Below are 17,204 nucleotides of genomic sequence, written 5' to 3' on the forward strand. Positions count from 1 at the left end.
CATTCTTTCTCTTACTTTCCCTTACTTACAGTTCACCGGTGCCGTTTCTACACCTCACTGACACAGCCTACAATCCTATGCCGGATGAGCTCAAGATAATAACTATTTGAATGTAAACTAGGGTGGTCATTATATACAGAGGTGATCTTTTTTTTTTTAATGCTCACAAGAGCGAAGAAAATTAGGACTATGGGGAAGGAACAACAACCTACAGAAACTGTAGAACCAGCCATGGCGATGACAGTGACTAAGGTCACGCCAGACTTGACTGAAGTTGCAAATTTAATTAAGGGACTAAGTCTGAAGTTAGACTCAGTGAATACTCAGTTAAATACCAAGTTAGATGTACGGAGACAAGAACTAAGTGGCCAAAATCTTTCTTTAAGTGAGAAACTCAAAGCACAAATAAGTGACCAAAATGTTGCTTTAAATGAAAAACTAGAAGCACCGTGTGCTATTTTAAGTGAAAGGTTAGAAGCACAGAGTGTAACTTCAACTGCTCAACTTGACTCTTTGAGAAATAAAATAAGTACTACATTAAGTGAAAAGTTAGAAGCACAGGATGAAGCTTTAAATTCTAAATTTGAGATGTTAAATGATAAAGTGGAAAATTTACAAGTAGATTTAAAGAATAAATTAAGTAATTCTTTAACTGTACAAATGAATCAAATGTTTACAGACTTTAACCGAAATCAGAATGATCAATTTCAGAAGTTGACCCAGATATTAGAATTTGGTATTGAGGACAAGTGTACCAATATAGAGTCTGAATTTGATGAGAATTTGGGTCATTTCAAAGTGTGTGTAATGTTACATTCGGCGCAGTGAAACAGAGATTACATACCTTAAAAGATACCATTGAAAGACAAGACAAACTGATCCCTATTGTCCAATCGCAAATTGCAGGGTCAACACTAGTGTAGATGAGGTAGAGAGAAATTTTAATGAAATGCTAGCAACCTCAGACACCATAAATATAAGTGGTCTGGAGGAACAGGTAGAGGAATTAATCGACTGGAAAGTTGCTGAGAGGGTGAAAACAGACAATGTTCCTTCACATTTAGCATCGGAACTTGATGATAGTAAAAGAGGCATAGACGATTTGTGGAAGGAATTTAATAAGATAGAGAAAGTGGTAGCTTCACAGAATGTAGTGTTGACAAGCAAAGTGGCAATTGTTTAGTTGAGGGGAGACTTTCACACAAAATGTAATGAGAAGTGCTGGTCTGAACTTGATCAAGAAAGGTTAAGAGCAGATCCATGGGATCCAGGCGGAGTCACATTATTCCCCAGAAATGTTAACATTCTGTGTTATTGGGCAGAGTGACGACTGTCGGATCCCGAGTTGGGTTCGGTGTTGCTTCCAAATTCGGTTTCCCACGCCGAATTCTCTTCAAGTCTTATACTATCTGTTCTCATCCTCTTATACTGTCATATAGTTTAGTACTTCAGCATACTCATCTGCCGTGGTGGACAAGCAAGAGTTGCAGCAAATCACCGATATCAAGGTCATACTGCTTCTTTGCTTTTTGTGGAGGTAGCACTAAGTGATCTTGTCATTATACGCAGTCTTACTTGTTTTAAGGGCACTAGGATCCCCAGTTATATAATCATCTTGGTGGATGTGTTGTATCAAGTCAAGACTGAGGCATTTGGTTTGCACAAGACGTTTAACAACATACCTCCTCCAGCTTCTCACTCCAGTACCGACGAAGTGGGGATCCTCGGAAAGGGTTTCCTGTCTTTGGGGCTATCTTCTTTCTCTTCTTCAGTCTTAGCAACCATTTCTACTTTTTCCGTTCTTACTTCTCTTTTGAGTACCAGTCTATCTTTCCCTCTGCCCATATGCATACACTTCTATCGCTGAAGTCCTCAATTTCTGTAGTTTTCTATAACCTGCAACTTATTTTCCATAAGCTGGCTGAAGAATCAGGCTGCATGACTACCCATATGCATACACACAATGAAACACAAAGACACAAACAGGAAGGGTACAGTTTAAGATTATGTGGGAACCATCATGTGTTGGAGGGAGAAAAGTGTGCACATAGTGATAGGTGTGTGCACCTGGTTATGTGAGGTGACAGTTCCACATCACATAAAGGTATGTACAGGGATATATTTGTATATGTAAGAACTAAAAGTATTTATGGTTATGATGATAGTATTACACTAGTAGGTGTACATATGAGGAGGAGGAACATATTGTGGTTCGTTATGCTTCATCGCATACTTAAGTGGACAGAATTGGTGTCTAAAGACTATTCTGAAGAATTGTAGGATAATGGGCAAGCAGAGTATAAGGGAACATAGGACTGGAGGAGTAATGGAGGACTCTAAAGGGTTAAAGAAAGTATTGAGAAGCGAGTGTAAGGAGTGAAGTAGGATGTTTATTTCTCTAAGAAGTATTCGAATTCTAGGGTACATAAAGATGTATGCTAGGGCAATGGACTATGAAGCCTACTCAGGAAGGAGAAGGAGGGCCCACTCAGCATTGATTGGATGGAAAAGGGCAGGTAGGCAGACTCAAGAAAGACTGACCTATACTGTGCGGGCAGGGGCACCAAGAAGGAGATTGACATGTACCATAATATATGAGGAATTTGTTTAAAGGGGCATACCTACCAAAATGGAAGGAGGAAGTGCTTTCATAGTATCAAACCGTATGTGAGGTATAGGTAATGTGCCTAAAGGAAAAGGGCAGTATTGTGACACATTTTATAGAGATTATTCTGTTACGTTTGAATTCTCATTTCCACTCGCATTGGTATGTTTGTGTGAAGTTAACGTGTGTTGAAAAGAACATCTTTATTTACCCAGAGTTCCTCCAGATTGTAAAGGGTATTGAATGAATCCATACTTAGAAAAAGTACGCAAAGTAAGATCAAACAACAGCATACACTTGGGTAAGACACACTTGGAATTTACGATTGGAAAGGGAACAGAAAAGATTATTGTCCTTACAAAGTCTATATTGATCAAAGGGTCCATGATTATAATGGTATAAACAAGAAAAAGGAAAGAGAGCTATATATGAAGTACCCGATGGCTAGAAAAATGTTATATAAATTGATGGAAATGTAAAGTAATATTTTATGAATACAATATTGATGTATATAATAAACATGTATAAAATATCATGTGTTCGAGCTAAGGGGAGGGATATGTAGTGCCTTGAGAATTTCAGGGTAAGTTCTAGAGACCCTCGTATTTCCACCGTCTCAAACAAGCATTATTTTAGAGATGAGTGTGGTAAAGTAGAACTGTGTCTACTGCACCACAATAATGTGTGTGTAGGATGGATGTGTATCGGACAGATGATCGGCGCGGGCAGGTAGTCGCCGAGTCCGCCTAAGAAGTTACACGTCTAGTTCAAGGAATAAACATGCTGTACTCCATGCAATGTCAAACATTATTGGGTGAACATTTAAATGTTGGTGAAAGAAGAGAAGAGACAATTACTTATTCATTCTCTCTCTTACTTTCATAAGGTCGGGACAGTTGTCTTGTTAAACTTGGGAGAGATTTGTAGACTGTATTATGGAAAAATGAATATGACAGTTTCTGACAGACCGGAAGGTGTCGAACTTAAGAAAAACGTTTTAGTTGTATGAAAACTGTTATGTGTGATGAAAATACAGTGAGTTTGAATTCAAAGTATTCTCGAGTGTACAGATTTATTTTAAAAGAATAAAAAATTCCTCCAAAGTAGCATCTTATCTGCGGAGAAGACGTTGTGCAGGACATCGCAGCCAGCTATCCTGAAAAGAAGATTGGCGAAGCGACTCCATGCAAGTTCGATAGCCAAGGGGGAGTGTGAGTCTTGCACACCAGTACCACACTGCCACCCTTAATCACCGCCGGAAACCGCCAGGACTATCGGGACTTGTGATGCCTGCGAGAAAATGTCAGAAGGAAATGGCCTGAAATGTGGTGATACAATTTATGGCTCTTGCATCACGATAATGCACCCGCACATTCATCCCTGTTGTGTATGACTACTGCACAAAAATCAAAATCACTGTACTGCCTCATCCTCTGTACTCTCTAGACCTGGCCCCTGTGGACCTTCTTTTTTTTTTATTTCCAAAGTTGAAAACCGCATTGAAAGGACGAAGATTGACAATGATGTGGAAACAGCATTGGGAATTTATGTATCACTTGTGGAGGAGAGTATTTTGAAGGAGACCATGCACAATAACTGAAAGGTAAGTGTAGAAAAATTTTGTGAACGGAGTTCCAGATGTCTTGAATAGACCTCATATGTTATCAGTGTAAGTCATAAAAAAAAACCTTCACTCAAATGTGCTTGTGTTTAAGGGCTGTTCGTCAACAACTTAGTCCGTATTACTAGCTTATGGTATTGTTCCTTGTTCTTTATTATTCACACTTACTTCAGAAAAATCATGGAGAAATGCAGGCAAGTGCACCTTCATTTTGTTGTTTTTCGTTTCAGTTATTGGACAAATACTAGCTGCATATATTACATATCTTAGATCCTATTAACAAAACCTCATCATTAGCTGTTAATCTCTGTTTAAGCTTTTTAATTTATAGCTCTTTAATTCTTCAACTTTATTTTAAAGTACATACTAGATTACTAATTATTGTGGTTTTGTTATGCTCACATAAACACTTCAGGCACTAGCACACTCTTACGAGAGGCTTTTAAATCGATATGTGCAGGGTCAGGTAATAAATGATTCTTGACTGTTATCATTATTAAAACAAAAGTCTACGTTGATACAAGATGAAGGGGAAGAAGCAGCTTCTAAGATTATTAGAGAAGTACTAGTGAAAGCACTGATGTATGAGCCGTTTAACTTAGCTGAGGATGCTGCAGAATATGTTGTCACTGCAGAATTATTTCGAGGAGATTAGAATCCAGAAGTTGGTGAACATGAGACTGCCACTTTCACGAGTAGGTGCCTTAAAAAGCATGAGTTAAAGCTATTTTTAGGAGTAGACAAAAATTCCAGATGTTAATTTGGGGATCAAAGATAATTAACCATACTGACCAAGAGTTAGCATTCCTGATGGAAAGTATGCTATTGCATAGTCGTCTAATGAGGTGGGCATTGTTTTACAAGAATTCCAAATAGAAATACATTGCATTCTCACAACCAAGTCCCTGATGCACTGTTAATGTTATGTTAAAATGAAATGAAATGAAAAGCATTGAGGGAGCAGGTGTCATTTTTGTGATTAATTTTTTAACATTTCAGTTACGCGAATAGTGAGGTAAGGTTCTTAGCTTTAAGAATAAAGCAAGGAATAAAGATGGACGAATACTTTAGTGTCAAATGTCAACGATGCAGACATACCAGATGAACATGAGTAACGGACAATTTATGCAGTCATTTCCGAAACTGAACATGTCCATGTCAAGGGAAATGGAGAAAAACAGAAAAAAACTACAGTTTCACTTTATGTTGAAATTAAAGATCTATAAAAAGCAAAATTAAATGCAGAAAATTATTTCAAACAAATATTTAATGGTTGCTATAAAATGCATTGACATTTTTCGTAAATAATAGCAAATGTTTAATGGACATGTTGTCTTTTGGGAAGTACAAGAGGACAGGTTTCATTCTGGAATCAACAAAGATGGACATGAGTTTTGGAACGGATTAAACATGAAGGTTTCTGGAAATCATGAACTATTTATAAGAAATCTGAGACATATTCTCATTTTTAATATCATTATAAAGTAGTTACATGAACAAAGTAATTACTATTTACATTATATGTATTTTATAATCATTTGTGTCTCAATGCACTAAAAACAAAACTGCTTCTCTGAGCACAATTAGGTAATAGTTAAAATTTAAATTCCTCACATGAAATATTTTGCATTATTTAAGTATGTATTTCACAAATATGTGTTTTATGAATGGTAACTGTAATTTATGACAACTGGAATGAAAAAATAAGTTGTTTCCTTGAACAAAATTCAGATGAGTTCTAGCTGCCCACATGAAATACTTTGGGCTATTAATGGAGCACCCATTTGGGATACATTTGTTACCATTGAAAATTATTTGTAATTCAAAATATAATCTGAAACAAACAAGCAGTTCTTTCTATAACAAAATTTCGAAAATGTTTGACTGTATGGTTAACAATGTGTATGCTATGCACTATTGATATAGCATCCATTGAACACACAGTCGTGGCTGAAAATAGCTTAAAAATGACGCTTTATGGTGTACAAAACATTGAGTCAGTGAAGAATGGGATTAAACAGCATCTTCGTCAGTCATTGACTCATCTTCTTCTTCTTCTTTCTTCTCCTCCTCTTGCTGCTGTCTCAAGTCAAAATTGCAAGACATGAGCAGTTCTTTGTAAAACTTAAGCTTCAGATTAGTGTCACACTCAGTACCAAAGTGCTTATTTGGCGGTTCAAAATGTCTTTGATTTTTGAAGATTTCGGTAGCTGGATTCACAACCACCTGCTTAATGATTCCGCTTTTTTTTTTTTTTTTTTTTTTTTCCCTCCCAAGACACCCCTTGCCACCAAGATGTGCAAGATACTTTGTTTCACATTGGATTGTTGTTACTTTGCTTCTGCGGATAATGAATCATTTTGTGGGGGCAAACATCTATGTAGTCTTGTGGATTTAGAATTATTTCCCATCGTCGAATATCTTTCTCCGCATGACCATAAACTTGATCTGGTGGCATATGAGTGGCCAGACACTGGAAAAATTACCACTACGTTTTGAAGTTAAACATATAAAACTGGTGGCTATATAGCACATTATATTATATGACACCTGATCTGATAGCTTCCGTTGTTAAGAGAGATTTTTTGCAGTTAAAAGACAGCTATTTCTCACTCATTCTGAATTTGCAGCAGTTTCACACACCATTCATGATAACCAAGTTCACTGAGCAACATATCTTTTAATGCAACATTACCTGCTGTTTTGGCTCTCTGAATGCATTCTTGTAACTTAGAACATTTTGAGCACTTTTCTGCAGCCAGTTTCCTGAAACTTACATTTTGTGCTAAAAATGTTATAAGATAAATCATATTTCACTTTCATTTCAGGATTTTTTGCTGCACTGTACATTCTCCACAATGATTGAATGGACAGTTCACTTGGCACTTTCAAGATATCACGACAGTAACGAGACTTAATGGGTCTCAGAGACTGAATGACTTTCTTTACACCATCTGCTTGTTTCACATAATGTTTTGAGTGTTTATCACCCCTCCCTCTTCGTTCTCGTGGTGATACCCCAGTCTTAACTGACATCTACCAAGTCTTTGAACCCTAGATTTTGAAATTTCCAAAATGGAAACAAACATTTTGACAGACTGAGTGAGTGAGTCTTTTTTCAGAAACAAGTTGAGGTGTATAGTATCTCATGTGACAACTTTGCTTTCTTTCACTCATTCTTGGCCTTCTACACTGTGGGGATTCTTGCATCATGTAACGAAGAATGAATGAATCTTGGCATAGATTAGATTAGATTAGATTAGATGAATCCTAGTTCCATGGATCATGAATACGATATTTCGTAATGATGTGGAACGAGTCGAATTTTCCAATACATGACATAATTAGGTTAATTTAACAACATACTTAAGTTAATATAACAACTTTATTCTTTTGTGTGTTTTTTATTTTTCTTTATTTTTTATTTTTATTTTTTTTATTTTTAATTTTTTTATTTTTTTTATTTTTTTTATTTTTTAATATTTTTTTTCTTAATTTATATCTAAAAATTCCTCTATGGAGTAGAAGGAGTTGTCATTCAGAAATTCTTTTAATTTCTTCTTAAATACTTGTTGGTTATCTGTCAGACTTTTGATACTATTTGGTAAGTGACCGAAGACTTTAGTGCCAGTATAATTCACCCCTTTCTGTGCCAAAGTTAGATTTAATCTTGAATAGTGAAGATCGTCCTTTCTCCTAGTATTGTAGTTATGCACACTGCTATTACTTTTGAATTGGGTTTGGTTGTTAATCACAAATTTCATAAGAGAGTATATATACTGAGAAGCTACTGTGAATATCCCTAGATCCTTAAATAAATGTCTGCAGGATGATCTTGGGTGGACTCCAGCTATTATTCTGATTACACGCTTTTGTGCAATAAATACTTTATTCCTCAGTGATGAATTACCCCAAAATATGATGCCATATGAAAGCAATGAGTGAAAATAGGCGTAGTAAGCTAATTTACTAAGATGTTTATCACCAAAATTTGCAATGACCCTTATTGCATAAGTAGCTGAACTCAAACGTTTCAGCAGATCATCAATGTGTTTCTTCCAGTTTAATCTCTCATCAATGGACATACCTAAAAATTTGGAATATTCTACCTTAGCTATATGCTTCTGATTAAGGTCTATATTTATTAATGGCGTCATACCATTCACTGTACGGAACTGTATGTACTGTGTCTTATCAAAATTCAGTGAGAGTCCGTTTACAAGGAACCACTTAGTAATTTTCTGAAAGACAGTATTGACAATTTCATCAGATAATTCTTGTTTCTCAGGTGTGATTACTATACTTGTATCATCAGCAAAGAGAACTAACTTTGCCTCTTCATGAATATAGAATGGCAAGTCATTAATATATAATAAGAACAATAAAGGACCCAAGACTGACCCTTGTGGAACCCCATTCTTGATAGTTCCCCAGTTTGAGGAATGTGCTGATCTTTGCATGTTACGAGAACTACTTATTTCAACTTTCTGCACTCTTCCAGTTAGGTACGAATTAAACCATTTGTGCACTGTCCCACTCATGCCACAATACTTGAGCTTGTCTAGCAGAATTTCATGATTTACACAATCAAAAGCCTTTGAGAGATCACAAAAAATCCCAATGGGTGGTGTTCGGTTATTCAGATCATTCAAAATTTGACTGGTGAAAGCATATATGGCATTTTCTGTTGAAAAACCTTTCTGGAAACCAAACTGACATTTTGTTAGTACTTCATTTTTACAGATATGTGAAGCTACTCTTGAATACATTACTTTCTCAAAAATTTTGGATAAAGCTGTTAGAAGGGAGATTGGACGGTAATTGTTGACATCAGATCTATCCCCCTTTTTATGCAAAGGTATAACAATAGCATATTTCAGTCTATCAGGGAAAATGCCCTGTTCCAGAGAGCTATTACACAGGTGGCTGAGAATCTTACTTATCTGTTGAGAACAAGCTTTTAGTATTTTGCTGGAAATGCCATCAATTCCATGTGAGTTTTTGCTTTTAAGCAAGTTTATTATTTTCTTAATTTCAGAGGGAGAAGTGGGTGAGATTTCAATTGTATCAAATTGCATAGGTATGGCCTCTTCCATTAACAGCCTAGCATCTTCTAATGAACACCTGGATCCTACTATATCCACAACATTTAGAAAATGATTATTAAAAATATTTTCAACTTCTGACTTTTTGTTCGTAAAGCTTTCATTCAATTTGATGGTAATACTGTCTTCCTCTGCTCTTGGTTGACCTGTTTCTCTTTTAATAATATTCCAAATTGTTTTAATTTTATTATCAGAGTTGCTGATTTCAGACATGATACACATACTCCTGGATTTTTTAATAACTTTTCTTAATATAACACAGTAGTTTTTATAATTTTTGATAGTTTCTGGGTCACTACTCTTTCTTGCTGTCAGATACATTTCCCTTTTCCGGTTACAAGATATTTTTATACCCTTAGTAAGCCATGGTTTGTTACAAGGTTTCTTACGAGTATATTTAACAATTTTCTTGGGGAAGCAGTTTTCAAATGCATTTACAAAAATGTCATGAAATAAATTATATTTTAAATTGGCATCAGGTTCATGGTACACCTCATCCCAGTCTAACTGCTGTAGGCTTTCCCTGAAATTTGCAATTGTTAAATCGTTGACTGAACGTACTACTTTGGAGGACTGTTTAGTATTGCTGAATGGAGCTATGTCATATATTGCAACTAGCTGTGCACCATGATCAGAAAGACCATTCTCAACAGGCTGAGCATTTATCTGGTTAAACTTATCTTGGTCTACAAAGAAGTTATCTATCAGTGAGCTGCTATCCTTTACCACCCGAGTAGGAAAATCAATAACGGGTGTCAAATTGAAAGAACCATACTTTATTGTGAGATTCATAAAATGACTGGTGAAACTTTCTGAGGTGTTGCATTCCAAGATCATTGCATTTAAATCTAAACTTTTGAGGGTGACTACAATTTCATTTCTTTGAAAGAGATTTGGATGACATGTTTGAAATACTGAAAAAACTGGATCTGTAATTTTTGACTATTTAATGGCATCAACAAGATACAGGTTAAAAACACAAAGAGCAGCAGCACTAGTAACATTCAGTTGAGGTTAATTCACAATTTCACGAAAAGAAATGATTTAATCAGATACCTTGCATAAACTACAGGCAATCTTTGTAGGAATAATATAAGGAATGTTTCAAAATCTTTCTTACCTTGCTCGTTTCCTCTTGGTTTTTCTTCCATGTAGAGATATGTTAATTCTTCTTCTTATTGGGCCCTAATTCAATAGAAGTAATAATACTTTCACAAACTAACATTATCTTTTTCCCCGTCCATTTCACTCTGCATCATTATAGTTACTGTGCTCAATAATGCTGCATGTTATCAATGAAGCAAAACCCATTGCAGAAGCCTGCTTGTGCTCATATTTTTTCTTAAGTAAATTAAACAAACATAACAGGTAAACATTTACTTGAGAAACTTTGAAATTCACATTGGACAGACGAAGTTTTGGGATGCATCAGAATGCAAATTTCAATGCTTAATACCCAAAGGTCATGAGAAATTACAGACATAACTCTTACTACATTACAAAGAATGCTACAAGGATTCTAGAGTGTGTTGCATCTTGATTTTCAAATTTTTTGGGCATGTTGAGGTTTGGAACTGTCCGCCTTAATAATTAATGATATTTCATTCTGGAGATTTAACAACACTGCATCTAGTTGGAAGTTAAGCATATCTCGAAGTGTTGAAGAAGAATTAATATGCTTATCTGTAAGGGATATAGACATTTCGGTATCTGCACGTGCGTTAAATACATGAATAATTTTTATTACTTTAAGAGCTTAAGTAGGAAAATAACAAAGTTACTGCACCCTGTGTGGTATGTCAAAAAGTTGACGATTATAATAGCCATCTACAATAGAAGCTACACAATAATACCAGGAGGATTGCATGACAATAATACTAGAAAGTTAACATGATTAAACGGCTATCAGTTTATTTTATATTATTTATTTATTTTTGACAATTACCTATAGGTTGAGAAGGGTAACACATCTTTATACTAATAATGTGTTGGTCGAAATATATAACTTTACCCCATTAAACAAGCCAACGTAGATGTGGGTAATCTTCTTAGACACCTTACTGATAAAAAGAGCTAGTTTACAAGTAATAACTTCAAGGAACTTTTAGAGTGGGAAGGTATGACATATGTAACTGTCTCGGAATATCATCGAAAATGAAATCCTTGTGAATGCATAGTGAGGAAATTTTATGTCTATGTAGAACAATTTTTCTAACAAACATAAAACGTGGGCTAAATTGATTCCAGAGTTACAGTCTACATTGAATGAATTACCCCATATGTCTATGGGTTTTATCACCAGTATAAATTATGAATAGGGCTTTTATTGGTGAACCATTAGCAATGTTGCCAGAATGAGATTTTCAATCTGCAGCGGAGGGAGCACTGATATGAAACTTCCTGGGAGATTAAAACTGTGTGCCGGACCTCATCTCCTACCTTCCAAACTTCACAGAAGCTCTTCTGTGAAGTTTGGAAGGTAGTAGACGAGGTACTGGTAGAACTGAAGCTGTGAGAATGGGTCGTGAGTTGTACTTGGGTAGCTCAGACAGTAGAGCACTTGCCCGCGAAAGGCAAAGGTCCCGAGTTCGAGTCTCAGTCCGGCACACAGTTTTAATCTGTTAGTAAGTTTCACTATTAAAGTTGTTTAACACTTCAATATTTACAGGAGCGTCAACTGCAGAATATGCTAAAAGGCAGCTTACGAAAACAAACAGAAAACAGATTGAAGAAATGCAATGAAAAAGCAATTGTACCTGCATTCCAGATTAAAAGCTTTATTATTAGTGAAGGATTTTCATCCTAGCTCTAATATAAAAAAAAGGAAACAAGTAAATTTTTGTCCATGCTACTAAGGACCACATCCGAAGGCAGTATACTCAGTAGCTAAGGAGAAGGGCTTATACAATACTGATTACGTTAAAGAAATTTAGCCCTTAGGAGAATATCCCACCCTTGCAGATTAGGCAGATAGGTTACCACGCGGTTCAGAGATAAATGCTTCATTACTTCATATTAGTTTTCCATGGAGCAGCTTCTTCCTCTTCAATAATCCTACTGTCTATAATTTACATCGCTCACTTACTATCCTATCTCACATCATGAAAGTAACGGAGAAAGACTGTTATTCATAAACAGTGTACATCTCTTATGAAAAATGGTTAGGTTTTGTACATATTTTATACACTAAGTTAGGGGCTGCAAGATGTTTTGTATGTATTGTAAGCCGAGGTACTTATAAGTTAATACATACATTTCAAAATGGTGACGTACTGTGAATAGCCACTGACTTACCGAATGATGACTAAAGAAAATTGACTACTACTGACAACTGACACGTTATTACCCAATCTGTACTGGCTACTGACAGGGCTGCATATAGGATCAATTTTCAGGGCCTGTTCGCGTGAAACTGGGACACGTCTGTTATATGGGTCATGAAGACCACACTTTGTCCTTCAGCAACTCGATGAAGAAGCCCATCAGGAATGGTACCTTGTGGTGGGCATTGGTACAGAAATTGTCTTCTGTGTGTCTTCAATCCTAACAACTTCATTGTTATATTTCCCTTTCATTCTTCTCCAACGGGAGTTCTGTCTTCCCTCTTTCCAGATTCATATGTTTCTGTCACTGGAATCCCCCATTTATCTGTGCCACATGGTGGCAATTACAACATGTTTTCTTAGTTAATGCCAAGAGATGGTACAGAATAATACACAAAAGACATATTGACAATTTTCCCCCTCATTTCTTTTGACACACAGACGAGTTCATGAATATTATGATAGGACACACTTGCCAGTAACATCTATTACACAGGGGGAGAGGAAGGATGCTAATGATAGCACAGAAAGCAACAAGTGATGTATTAACAAGTACGTGAGACTGGGGTCGCGAGGAACGCTAACTGTTTTGCTGATGACACGGCAGATGTCATTAGCATTATCACTGATAAGAAAATGCAGATGCTTTATTTCAGATGTGTAGTGAAATTAATCTAAAAGAACTAACATTCCGAGAAGAATGCACTAGTGAACAATTTGCAGGTTAAGAATATAAGAAAGCCTGAATAATTACTAATCTATTACATATTTTAAGATAAATGGAAAGAATTGAAGGGCTATAAAGGGAAGGTATTGTACCTGATAATTGATAAAAGGCTTAAATAGAGTTGTTCTTAATAGTACCTAGGGTTTTTATAAATAAATAAATATATACACACATGTAAGCTTGTATTTTTCCAATTAACGGAAAGGAAAAACAACAAATCAAAGGTATACTTGCCTGTAATTCTCCATGATTTTTTTAAAAAATAAGTGGAATGTAACTGTGTGAATAATAAAAAACAAGGAACAATTTTATGAGGTAGTAACAAGGAATGAGTGCTTGACGAACGGCTCTTAGAAGACAAATGCATCTAAGTGAAGGCTTTTTATGAAATATTTGTGATAACATATGTGAGTTATGGCATTGTGAAAAGCATAAAGAGAAGATGTAAAGGAAGGAAGCAGGAGACTTCTGTTTTAATTAGCTGGATAAAAGTCACTAGGCTAATGAGAAACTTCAGTGTTGGAAGTTACAGAAGTAAGGGTCATAAGCTGAGAAGACAATTACAGGTTTCTAAGATGATGTGGAATCACCTTTTTGTACAGGAGGGAGGAAGGATAAATGGACCCACAGGAGGGATTATCAAATCCTTGATGAGGTGAATCCATGGAAGGAATGAGCTGTACTGTTTTTTATGTAGAGGGGTAATGAGAGGGAGACCCACATCGCAAAGACGACAATGTATGTTCCATGTTATCAGCCCTAAGGATAAGGTCTGAGCACTGCTCTTACACAGGTATGAAGCCATACAGTGATGAGAAGTCACACAGATGAAGTGCGTTCCAAAACAGTCAAAAACAAATGATTGATGCTTCGCACCCTTGCGTCTGTACATGTTTTATTTATCACTAATCTTGGATTTGGAATTGTATTAAGTAATGTAGAGCAAAATGTCGGCATGTAACTTCTTATGGTTCATAATAAAAATCTACTCACCAAGCGGTGGCAGAGGAACACACACACATAAGGGTTTAACTGTGGCTTCAAAGCTTGTACAAGTTAAACCCTTGTATGTGTGCATTCCCTGCCACCACTTGGTGAGTAGATTTTTTATCTGTCCATTTACATTATACTATCAATAATTGATTATTTTCTTATGGTTAACAATAGTTTAAACCTCATACATCTCTACAAAGTTAGAAAATTTTGTTTTTATGAGTTAATCACATGAGACTACCCATGATTAAGAATAATGAAATCATTATAGAGCCTGATTGATCATGACAAGAACTTCAAATGGAGGAGTATTCATATTTGGCACAGCTTACTGATACAGCCCAAGAACACTGCAGTGCAATGAAAGATGTCAACATACCTTCATCAGCTGGAAGACTGGATGACTAGGTGAAGTACCTGACCAATGCAAATGATCCTATTTAGATATATGCATCTCACCAAAAGAAAGATTACAGTGGACTTCTGCACTTTTGATACTTCCTTACAGCATCCTCTGTCTCACACCTTTACTTATAAGAAGTTCAGCTATAAGGCACATACAAAAAGAAATGTGCTGGTAGCTGTAAAATGAAAACCACTGAAGGGATTATAACACCATTACCCATAGGAGACGGTGTGACCCCTATACAAACACTGTCCCAAACTCACTGCTACAGACAAGGACACACATCGCAGAGTTAGCATGTGCACACATCAACCATCCAGTGTACTCAGTAGTGCTGAAAACAGAGAAATGGAGTCTTCGAAAGAAGAACAACAGGGGCATTGTGTGTTTCCTCACAACAGAAGGAGTATGAGGAACAGAAATTCACTGAATAATGGAAATGCACATCCATTGCAATTTTGATTCTCAATCTGACCTCTGGATGTAATGGCTACAATCATTACTCTTTGGTCTTCCATGTTGAGAGCACCCACCTGCTGAACAATGGTATTGTAATGCAACATGGTGTTCTGAATGATGCATCAGTGGCTTATGACATTAATCCCTTCGTCCGTCGGCCTGTCTGTCCGTCCTTCCTTCAGTCTATTGTGCCATTCTTTGACCCTTGTGACTGACATGCAGTGCTATTCATAAAGGTGTGTCATTTGTTCATGAATTTCCATACCCCGCACGCCTTCCACTGCACAGAAATATACCACACTCCTTTGCTCTTCTTGCAATACCTCCATTTCTCTGTTTTCAGCATTGCTGAGTGCAGTGGATGATCAAAGTGTAAAAATTCTCACCATGTCATGTGGGTGTTCGCCAATGTCCCTCTAGCGGCGAGTTTGGGGCCTCAGCACTCTTACAGTGACCTCACAGTCTTCTGTAGGCAATGGCATTATGATCCTTCCAGCAATTTTAATTTTACAGCCTCTGACTAATTTACTTTTTAATGCATCTAATATGTTGTGTGTTATCACTCATATGGGGTCAAGTTACTCTGAGTCATCCAGGTCTCTTCCTTTTAATTTTTACCAGTTCTGTCCCCTTTTTTGTTGTATGTGTGTTCTTATTTTCTGTCTCTTTCTTCTTAATATTTTGTTGTACCTGAAGCAATTTCTTCACTTACATTTATTAATTGATGATGTTGGTTTCTCTTTTAGTCCTGTGTTGCTGCCATCTGTTGTGCACCAATCATAACTTACTTTCCTGCCCTATCAGCCTAATGGTTTCTGTCCACTTTTTCTGAAGTTTGGAAGCAACTGTTTTTGAAAGCTAGGCTATGTCTTAATAAGTCTGCATACACCTGCTAAGTTCTGGTAAGCAGAAATTTTTCCTATTTTCATTTTCTTGAACATTTGCCTGTTCTTTTCTTGATACAGGGAATTACAAAGTAATGACTGTAACTCAAAAATAAGTGTTTTAGTTCACAAAACTGCATTTCTAGCATCAACACCAAGTAGCCTCATTTGATATGCACTCCTGGAATTGGAAAAAAGAACACACTGACACTGGTGTGTCAGACCCACCATACTTGCTCCGGACACTGCGAAAGGGCTGTACAAGCAATGATCACACGCACGGCACAGCGGGCACACCAGGAACCGCAGTGTTGGCCGTCGAATGGCGCTAGCTGCGCAGCATTTGTACACCACCGCCGTCAGTGTCAGCCAGTTTGCCGTGGCATACGGAGCTCCATCGCAGTCTTTAACACTGGTAGCATGCCGCGACAGTGTGGACGTGAACCGTATGTGCAGTTGACGGACTTTGAGCGAGGGCGTATAGTCGGCATGCGGGAGGCCGGGTGGACGTACCGCCGAATTGCTCAACACGTGGGGCGTGAGGTCTCCACAGTACATCGATGTTGTCGCCAGTGGTCGGCGGAAGGTGCACGTGCCCGTCGACCTGGGACCGGACCGCAGCGACGCACGGATGCACGCCAAGACCGTAGGATCCTACGCAGTGCCGTAGGGGACCGCACCGCCACTTCCCAGCAAATTAGGGACACTGTTGCTCCTGGGGTATCGGCGAGGACCATTCGCAACCGTCTCCATGAAGCTGGGCTACGGTCCCGCACACCGTTAGGCCGTCTTCCGCTCACGCCCCAACATCGTGCAGCCCGCCTCCAGTGGTGTCGCGATAGGCGTGAATGGAGGGACGAATGGAGACGTGTCGTCTTCAGCGATGAGAGTCGCTTCTGCCTTGGTGACAATGATGGTCGTATGCGTGTTTGGCGCCATGCAGGTGAGCGCCACAATCAGGACTGCATACGACCGAGGCACACAGGGCCAACACCCGGCATCATGGTGTGGGGAGCGATCTCCTACACTGGCCGTACACCACTGGTGATCGTCGAGGGGACACTGAATAGTGCACGGTACA

The sequence above is a fragment of the Schistocerca cancellata genome, chromosome 1 (genome assembly GCF_023864275.1).
Source record: "Schistocerca cancellata isolate TAMUIC-IGC-003103 chromosome 1, iqSchCanc2.1, whole genome shotgun sequence".
Classification (NCBI taxonomy): domain Eukaryota; kingdom Metazoa; phylum Arthropoda; class Insecta; order Orthoptera; family Acrididae; genus Schistocerca; species Schistocerca cancellata.